Source organism: Schistocerca piceifrons, chromosome X (assembly GCF_021461385.2).
Source record: "Schistocerca piceifrons isolate TAMUIC-IGC-003096 chromosome X, iqSchPice1.1, whole genome shotgun sequence".
Classification (NCBI taxonomy): domain Eukaryota; kingdom Metazoa; phylum Arthropoda; class Insecta; order Orthoptera; family Acrididae; genus Schistocerca; species Schistocerca piceifrons.
Genome location: NC_060149.1, coordinates 671321095 through 671331281, shown reverse-complemented (window position 1 = coordinate 671331281; position 10187 = coordinate 671321095).

Here is a 10187-nt window from a genome sequence, read left to right as displayed (position 1 = left end):
CATCTGGTTTCTGTAGAAATTGTAAATAGCCTTTCGCTCCCTGTGTTTTATTCCTGCCACCTTTACAATAAAGAGGGTATTCCGGCCAACATTGTCAAAAGCTTTGTCTACGTCTACAAATGCTAGAAACTTAGGTTTGCCTTTCCTTAATCTTTCTTCTAAGATAAGTCATAAGGTCAGTAATGCCTCACGTGTTCCAACATTTCTACGGAATCCAAACTGATCTTCCCCGAGGTCGGCTTCCACCAGTTTTTCCATTCGTCTGTAAAGAATTCGTGTTAGTATTTTGCAGCTGTGACTTATTAAGCTGATAGTTCGGTAATTTTCACATCTGTCAACACCTGCTTTCTTTGGGATTGGAATTATTATATTCTTCTTGAAGTCTGAGGGTATTTCGCCTGTCTCATACATCTTGCTCACCAGATGGTAGAGTTTTGTCAGGACTGGCTCTCCCAAGGTCGTCAGTAGTTCTAATGGAATATTGTCTACTCCCGGGGCCTTGTTTCGACTCAGGTCTTTCAGTGCTCTGTCAAACTCTTCACGCAGTATCGTATCTCCCATTTCATCTTCATCTACATCCTCTTCCATTTCCATAATATTGTCCTCAAGTACATCGCCCTTGTATAGACCCTCTATATACTCCTTCCACCTTTCTACTTTCCCTTCTTTGCTTAGAACTGGGTTTCCATCTGAGCTCTTCATATTCATACAAGTGGTTCTCTTTTCTCCAAAGGTCTCTTTAATTTTCCTGTAGGCAGTATCTATCTTACCCCTAGTGAGATAAGCCTCTGTCATAGTAACACAAGTAAATAGTTTTACAAGTCTTTCAGAATTCAACGAGATGCGTTAACATTGTGTAAAACTATGTATCCCTACACTTTAAGCGTAACGTATTTAGCTCGATGTAAGATAGAGCCCGAATGTCCTATGTTAGCTGGGGTAAATAAATCAATAAATAAGTAAAATAAATGAATTAATACAGTTTTTCCTTAGTAACTCTCTAGGCCATATATGGAGTAAACTGTATTTATCTCTAGAATGAGATTTTCATTCTGCAGCGGAGTGTGCGCTGATATGAAACTTCCTGGCAGATTAAAACTGTGTGCCTGACCGAGACTCGAACTCGGGACCTTTGCCTTTCGCGGGCAAGTGCTCTACCAATTATCTATTTATCTCTGATTATATATTTCATTACTAATTTATGGCGACTTTTTAAATTAGCGGTTATGGTGAAGGACTGTCAGTAACAAAGTACATCAGCATATTTGCCTACTGACAGCTAGAGCAAAACCTGCAAGCGAAGAGCAAACATTTTGTGAGCGTGTACTGACAAAATTGCTGTGCCGAGTGTCGGCGTGTGACATTTGGCAGCGCGCAACCGCAGGCGGAGCGGGAGTTTGTACCTGAAGTGACGCAGTGGCTGCGCAGGCCGCTCGGCCTCCCCCCCCTATTCCCATCGGTGCAGGGGGGGGGGGGGGGGGGAGGGCAGCTTTTGTCTGCCAGCTGCCGCGCGGCGCACGTGTGACTCACGGCACACTCTCCCTGTCGCAATGTGCTATCGAGATTCCCCCTGACTGCGCTTTGTGGCGTATCTGGGTTACTGCAGAGAAGGGGCACGGGTAGATGTGGAATTATCTTTGTACCTTCCGAGAATAAAACCGCAGCTGTAAAGCTACATTGCTCCCAATAATGGACCTCAATTCCCTCATCTCATTCTCCCTTGAGTCAATTTAACTTGACGTAAAATGGAATGATCTTCGGAGTAACGCTGACGGTTTGGTGTTTCCCCTCGCCGTAAACTTGGAGGTCACTATGCTATGTTGAAGTTGTTCTGTTGTGTCAGATAAGGTCTCTGCCAACCAGTGTTTCACACAGGACGGCATATAATCATGTCTAGGTGTAATCACTGTAACATCGTAACACAATGAAGAATGATTTTTAAGATGTATGCAAGCGATTTATTTTTTTTTCTCTGTCTACAAGCAGATATTGGTAAATGAAAATATATGTCTTCTGAAAAGATACACAAATAATAAGTAATATCTTTGCCGCTCCCACAACGTATACGCATATCTTTGCTAGTCTCACATCACCGGTGTTCTGTAGCCTAATGCATGTCGAAATACTGCTATCTGAGCACGGAGGTATAAGAGGCGGAGTTGTCATGACAAGGCCGTAGCCAGGATTTTGTCAAAGGATGGGTCCGATTTGTTGGAGAGAGCTCATTAGTATAAGTATAATAAAAGCGCAAATTAAATTTTTTTTTTCAATATGATGACTTCACTGTATTACCAGATGAATTAAAATTGTAATACAATGCATTACCTCTTTGCTAACAAAACACAGTTTAATGTTCTAGTATATGGTTTAGCGTCGTACAGCAGAAAAATCTTAACATTGCATTGAATTACTTATAAAGTTAAATGAGTTCAAAACCCTTTTGAAGATAAGTATCTTCTCCTACTACAATTTTGTATTTAAATTTACGGTTTATCTAAAACGAAGTCCGAAGTCCTTCAGCACATCAAAGCATCCCACGTTCCTCGATTCAGTCATAGATTTTATTCCATCTTTCATTTCATTACAGTTCTTCAATTTCTTTAAGTGATCAATTCCATTATTTATAACATTTCAAGAGCCAAAATAGATTTTGTGAAAGGAGAGAGGGGGTGGGGCTGCTGAGCGCAGTCGGCTCGGACGAAATCAAGTAACCCGCTGAAAAAATCTTTTAGAAACGAGCTATAGAATGTACTGTCATCACATACCCCTTCCACTCTCCGCACCCCTTCCCCCCCCTCCACCTTCCCCCACCGTTCCGTATCGCAACTGGTTTTCATAATTGACTACAGCCCAGGTGGACATATTGGCCGAAATTTTGTCATTTGGGATAGTAGTGATAGAACCTCCCCCCAATAACCATGGACCTTGCCGTTGGTGGGGAGACTTGCGTTCCTCAGCGACAAACACAGCCGGACCGTAGGTACAACCACAACGGAGAGGTTTTTGTTGAGAGGCCAGACCAACGTGTGGTTCCTGAAGAGGGGCAGCAGCCTTTTCAGTAGTTGCAGGGGCGACAGCCTGGAAGAATGAATCATCTGGCCTTGTAACATGAACCAAAACGGCCTTTCTCTGCTGGTACTGCGAGTGGCTGAAAGCAAGGGGAAACTACAGCCGCAAATTTCCCGAGAGCATGCAGCTTTACTGTATGATTAAATGAAGATGGTGTCCTCTTGGGTAAAGAATTCCAGACATAAAATAGTCTCCCGTTCAGATATCCGGTTGGGGACTGCTCAAGAGGACGTCGTTATCAGGAGAAAGAAAACTGGTGTTCTACGGATCAGCGTGTTGAATGTCAGATCCCTTTATCAGGCAGACACGTTAGAAAATTTAAAAAGGGAAATGGATAGGTTAAAGTTAGCAATAGTGGGAATTATTGAAGTATGATGGCATGAGGAACAAGACTTCGCCGGCCAGTGTGGCCGAGCGGTTCTGGGCGCTTCAGTCTGCGACCGCTACGGTCGCAGGTTCGAATCCTGCCTCGGGCATGGATGTGTGTGATGTCCTTCGGTTAGTTAGGTTTAAGTAGTTCTAAGTTCTAGGGGACTGATGACCTCAGAAGTTAAGTCCCATAGTGCTCAGAACCATTTGAACCATTTTGAACAAGACTTCTGGTCAGGTGAATACAGGGTTATGAATACAAAATCAAATAGGGGAATTGTAGGAGTGGGTTTAATAATGAATAAAAAAAAATAGGAGCACGGGTAAGCTACTACGAACAGCATAGTGAACGCATGATTGTAGCCAAGATAGACACGAAGCCCACTCCTACCACAGTAGTACATGTTTATTTGCCAACAACCTCCGCAGATGATGAAGAGATTGAAGAAATGTATGATGCAGTAAAAGAAATTATTCAGATAGTGAAGGGAGACGAAAATTTAACAGTCATGGAGAACTGGAATTCGATAGTAGGAAGAGGAAGAGAAGGGAAAGTAGTAGGAGAATATGGAATGGGGGTAAGTAACGAAAGATGAAGCCGCCTGGTCGAATTTTGCACAGGGCTTAACTTAATCATATCCAACACTTGGTTTAAGAATCATGAAAGAAGGTTATATACATGAAAGAGGCCTGCAGACACTGGAAGGTTCCAAACAGATTATATAATGGTAAGACAGAGACTTAGGAACCAGGTTTTAAATTGTAAGTCATTTCCAGGGACAGATGAGGACTCTGACCACAATCTAATGGTTATGAACTGTAGATTAAAACTGAAGAAATTGCAAAAATGTGGGAATTTAAGGAGATGGGACCTGATAAACTGAAAGAACTAGAGGTTGTAGATAATTTCAGAGAGAGCATTACTGAGCGATTGACAAGAATGGGGGAAAGATATACAGTATAAGAAATATGGGTAGCTTTGAGAGACGAAATAGTGAAGGCAGCAGAGGATCAAGTCGGTAAAAAGACTAGGGGTAGTAGAAATCCTTGGGTACCAGAAGAGATATTGAATTTAATTCATGAAAGGAGAAAATACAAAAATGCTGTAAATGAATAAGGCGAAAAGGAATACAAACATCTCTAAAATGAGATCGACAGGAAGTGCAAAATGGCTATGCAGGGATGGCTAGAGGACAAATGTAAGAATGTAGAGGCATATATCACTAGGGGTAAGATAGATACTGCCTACAGGAAAGTTAAAGAGACCTTTGGAGACAAGAGAACCACCTCTACGAATATCAAGAGCTCAAATTGAAAACTAGTTCTAAGCAAAGAAGGGAAAGCAGAGAGATGGAAGGAGTACATAGAGGGTCTGTACAAGGTGAATGCACTTGAGGGCAATATTATGGAATTGGGAGAGGACGTAGATGAAGATGAAATGGGAGATATGATACTGTGTGAGAATTTGATAGAGCACTGAAAGACTTAAGTCGAAACAAGACCCCAGGAGTAGACAAAATTCCATTAGAACTACTGATAGCCTCGGGGGAGCCAGCCCTGACAAAACCCTTCCATCTGGTGAGCAAGGTGTATGAGACAGGCGAAATACCTTAGACTTCAAAAGGAATGTAATATTTCCACTCCCAAAGAAAGCAGGCGTTGACAGGTGTGAAAATTACCAAACTATCAGCTTAATAAGTCACAGCTGCAAAATACGAACACGAATTCTTTACAGACAAATAAAAAAACTGGTAGAATCCGACCTTGCGGAAGATCAGTTTGGATTCCGTAGAAATGTCGGAACACGTGAGGCAATACTGAACCTACAACTTATCTTAGAAGATAGGCCGGTCGCTGGTTCTAGGGAATTGATGACATCAGATATTAAGTCCCATAGTGCTCATAGCCATATGAACCATTTGAATTAAACCCAGACTGGGAAGTAATTACATCTGTTTAAAAGGATCAGCTCGTACCGTACTTCAATATAACCTTTTTTTTAAAAAAAATTTGAGATGGGAGGAGGAGGAGATTAGTGTTTAACGTCACGTCGACAACTAGGTCATTAGAGATTTGGATGAGCTTAATCTACAAATGCAGTGCAGTATGTGTTGCTAAGGATCTACTTCTGTTCAACTTACAGCAGTAATTCAGACCTAAAGGGGCAAAAAAAAAAAAAAAAAAAAAAAAAAAAAAAAAAAAAAAAAAAAATTGAATACGAAGTGTAATCAATAAAGTTATAATATTATCACCTCGAAAAAATAACGTTATGTAATTTTTATGTTTTAATGCATTTACGTGTCTCCCTTCATTCCTAGAACACGCTGAAAGACTCGCTCCGCAGTACCGCTGCACGCCGCTAGACGAGTAAATACAAAATGAAAAATGGTTCAAATGGCTCTGAGTACTATGGGACTTAACATCTATGGTCATCAGTCCCCTAGAACTTAGAACTACTTAAATCTAACTAACCTAAGAACATCACACAACACCCAGCCATCACGAGGCAGAGAAAATCCCTGACCCCGCCGGGAATCGAACCCGGGAACCCGGGCGTGGGAAGCGAGAACGCTACCGCACGACCACGAGATGCGGGCTACAAAATGACACAGCCCACTAATAAAGTAGTTATTGTTAGCGTTCTACTATCCCTGTTAGTACATATCGATAAAACGAATATCGGACTAGAGTAATCTGTGATCGCTCTATCGAATGAGAACGTAAAATTCCGCTTTAAAAATCATTTCGTTTATAACGAAAAAAAAACCGACGCTTTCCGTCGCCACTGGGCTTCACATGAAAGACGTGATGGGCACTATCTGTTTGGACTGACTCCAGCTACACAATGCGAAAACGAAATCGCGATTATCTACTGAAACACCAGAGAAAATGTGCTTGATGATTCTTGGGAGAGACACCCTGTATACACCACTCTATGTGAAAGGTCGCAGTCTGGTTTTAATATTAAATAAAAATTTTGATATGCTGTTGGTATTATAAAAATTCAGGTCTGCAGTTGCGGAACTTCAACTTTTGGCAAGGTTTTTGTCACTACTGACTGGTTCCTGTTAGTCAGCATGCAAAAACTGTGCAATTTTACAGATTTTCTTCCCTCCCCCTCTTTTTTTATTGTATCGAAACGAATATGGTAGTTACCTGGGTGGAAAGCATGCTCCGCAACAGCTGATCGTTCCGTTTCTCCTCGTCTACAATTGCTCTTGCGCTCTTCCAAACGTTTTGAAACAGTTCTTTTAGTTGTACCCACACAAACATCTCCACAGCTGCATAGGATCCTATACACTCCAGCTATTTCCAATGGTTTGCGAGCGTCCTTGGCAGGCTTAAGGTATTCGTGTATCTTCTGTGGGCTTGTAAATTACGGTAATACTCCGCTTCGTCACGATCCTCCCTATTCTTTCAGTTACATTTTTAACAAACAGCTGGAAAACCTTAGATTTTGCAGTAGCCTGTACGTCACTATGGTTTTTGCGTGGCTATTGTGGAGATGTTCCATCTCAGCGTCGAGCAACTCAGGTTCACAAATATTTCTAGCTCTGTCCGCTAACGTCTTGATAACACCCCGCTTCTGTTGTGGGTGGTGGGTCGAATCCCGGTGCAAATAACGGTCCGTGTGCGTGGGTTTGCGATATACTGAGTGGCAAAAACTAACATTTTCGTTTCTAAAAACAAGCAAATCGAGGAAATGTAATTTGCCGTCTACCTCCACCTCCACTGTAAACTGAATTCTCGAGTTTATACTATTCAGATGTTCGTGGAACCGGCTTAGTTCCTCTCTGTCATGTCTCCACAGCACAAACGTGTCATCCACGTATCGGAACCATACATTTGGTTTTTTACTGGCAGTACCTAAAGCCTGTTCTTCTAATTTCTCCATAAAGGAGTTTGCAATTACGGGACTTAGGGGGCTTCCCATAGCCATGCCATCCGTTTGTTCATAAAACTGTTCATTCCACTTTAAGTGTGTGATCGTCAAACAACACTTAAACAGTTCTGAAATATCGGCAGGAAAAATTCGATCCAGCTGTCCCAATACATCATCAAGTGGAACCATGGAAAACAGCGATACCACATCGAAGTTGACCAATATGTCCTCCGGCTGGACCACTATGCCATTCAATCTGCTGATGAAACGTGGTTCGCCCACCTACTCGTTAGCCAAGTTTTTGACTACGCTGTTAAAACCACATGTGGGCCGTTCGGGCTCTTATATAAAGAATTCGACACATTTTTGCTCCGCCCCCGGTAGCTGAGTGGTCAGCGCGACAGACTGTCAATCGTAAGGGCCCGGGTTCGATTCCCGACTGGGTCAGAGATTTTCTCAGCTCAGCGACTGGTGTTGTCCTAATCATCATCATTTCATCCCCATAGACGCGAAAGTCGCCGAAGTGGCGTTCAATCGAAAGACTTGCACCAGGCGAGCAGACTACCCGACGGGAGGCCCTCGTCACACGTCACACATACACCACTGGGTTATGGCAACGGCGATCGACGGCAGCGGACAGCGGACAATTGCACTGACGTTTTCAAAACACGTGACGTCACGCCTCGGCGCGGGAGCACGCGGACACGGAATTTAGCGGCAGTCATTAGCGAGCCACTGGGTGTGTTGGAATTTCCATCGAGCAACAGACCCCCTTGAAGATGTCCTCCACAGACGGGGACGAAACGTTGCAAATTGACACAGAATTCATCAACCGACCACGGCATAACAGCCCTGGTAATTATAATGGACATGCCGGCCGGGGTGGCCAAGCGGTTAAAGGCGCTACAGTCTGGAACCGCGCGACCGCTACGGTCGCAGGTTCGAATCCTGCCTCGGGCATGGATGTGTGTGATGTCCTTAGGTTAGTTAGGTTTAAGTAGTTCTAAGTTCTAGGGGACTGCCGGCCGCGGTGGTCTAGCGGTTCTGGCGCTGCAGTCTGGAACCGTGGGACTGCTACGGTCGCAAGTTCGAATCCTGCCTCGGGCATGGGTGTGTGTGATGTCCTTAGGTTAGTTAGGTTTAAGTAGTTCTAAGTTCTAGGGGACTTATGACCTAAGATGTTGAGTCCCATAGTGCTCAAAGCCATTTTTTTTCTAGGGGACTGATGACCTCAGATAGTAAGTCCCATAGTGCTCAGAGCCATTTGAACCATTTATAATGAACATGACATTTCCAGCCGTGAAAGTGTATGTTTTGGTCTGTAGTTCTGTCTGAAAACCAGATTCCCATGGGAAAAATATGAAGCGATGCACCATTGAATGGAAAGCTGCGTATTGGTGTCTCTGTGGGTGTTGGGACGTTTCAGGGATTACCGTATCTATAGCCACGGTTTTACTGTAAATGCTAAGTGTCTCTTCGTAGCTGTATATATATTAAGTCCCAAGAAACGTACGGAAGAGCCTGCCAGCTCTATTGTGAACAGAATTTTCTTATGTAGTTAAATATACCCCCCATGAACCATGGACCTTGCCGTTGGTGGGGAGGCTTGCGTGCCTCAGCGATACAGATAGCCGTACCGTAGGTGCAACCACAACGGAGGGGTATCTGTTGAGAGGCCAGACAAACGTGTGGTTCCTGAAGAGGGGCAGCAGCCTTTTCAGTAGTTGCAAGGGCAACAGTCTGGATGATTGACTGATCTGGCCTTGTAACAATAACCAAAACGGCCTTGCTGTGCTGGTACTGCGAACGGCTGAAAGCAAGGGGAAACTACAGCCGTAATTTTTCCCGAGGGCATGCAGCTTTACTGTATGATTACATGATGATGGCGTCCTCTTGGGTAAAATATTCCGGAGGTAAAATAGTCCCCCATTCGGATCTCCGGGCCAGGACTACTCAAGAGGATGTCGTTATCAGGAGAAAGAAAACTGGCGTTCTACGGATCGGAGCGTGGAATGTCAGATCCCTTAATCGGGCAGGTAGGTTAGAAAATTTAAAAAGGGAAATGGATAGGTTGAAGTTAGATATAGTGGGAATTAGTGAAGTTCGGTGGCAGGAGGAACAAGACTTCTGGTCAGGTGACTACAGGGTTATAAACACAAAATCAAATATGGGTAATGCAGGAGTAGGTTTAATAATGAATAGGAAAGTAGGAATGCGGGTAAGCTACTACAAACAGCATAGTGAACGCATTATTGTGGCCAAGATAGATACGAAGCCCACACCTACTACAGTAGTACAAGTTTATATGCCAACTAGCTCTGCAGATGAGGAAGAAATTGAAGAAATGTATGATGAAATAAAAGAAATTATTCAGATTGTGAAGGGAGACGAAAATTTAATAGTCATGGGTGACTGGAATTCGAGTGTAGGAAAAGGGAGAGAAGGAAACATAGTAGGTGAATATGGATTGGGGGACAGAAATGAAAGAGGAAGCCGCCTGGTAGAATTTTGCACAGAGCACAACATAATCATAACTAACACTTGGTTTAAGAATCATAAAAGAAGGTTGTATACATGGAAGAACCCTGGAGATACTAAAAGTTATCAGATAGATTATATAGTGGTAAGACAGAGATTTAGGAACCAGGTTTTAAATTGTAAGACATTTCCAGGGGCAGATGTGGACTCTGACCACAATCTATTGGTTATGACCTGTAGATTAAAACTGAAGAAACTGCAAAAAGGTAGGAATTTAAGGAGATGGGACCTGGATAAACTAAAAGAACCAGAGGTTGTACAGAGATTCAGGGAGAGCATAAGGGAGCAATTGACAGGAATGGGGGAAATAAATACAGTAGAAGAAGAA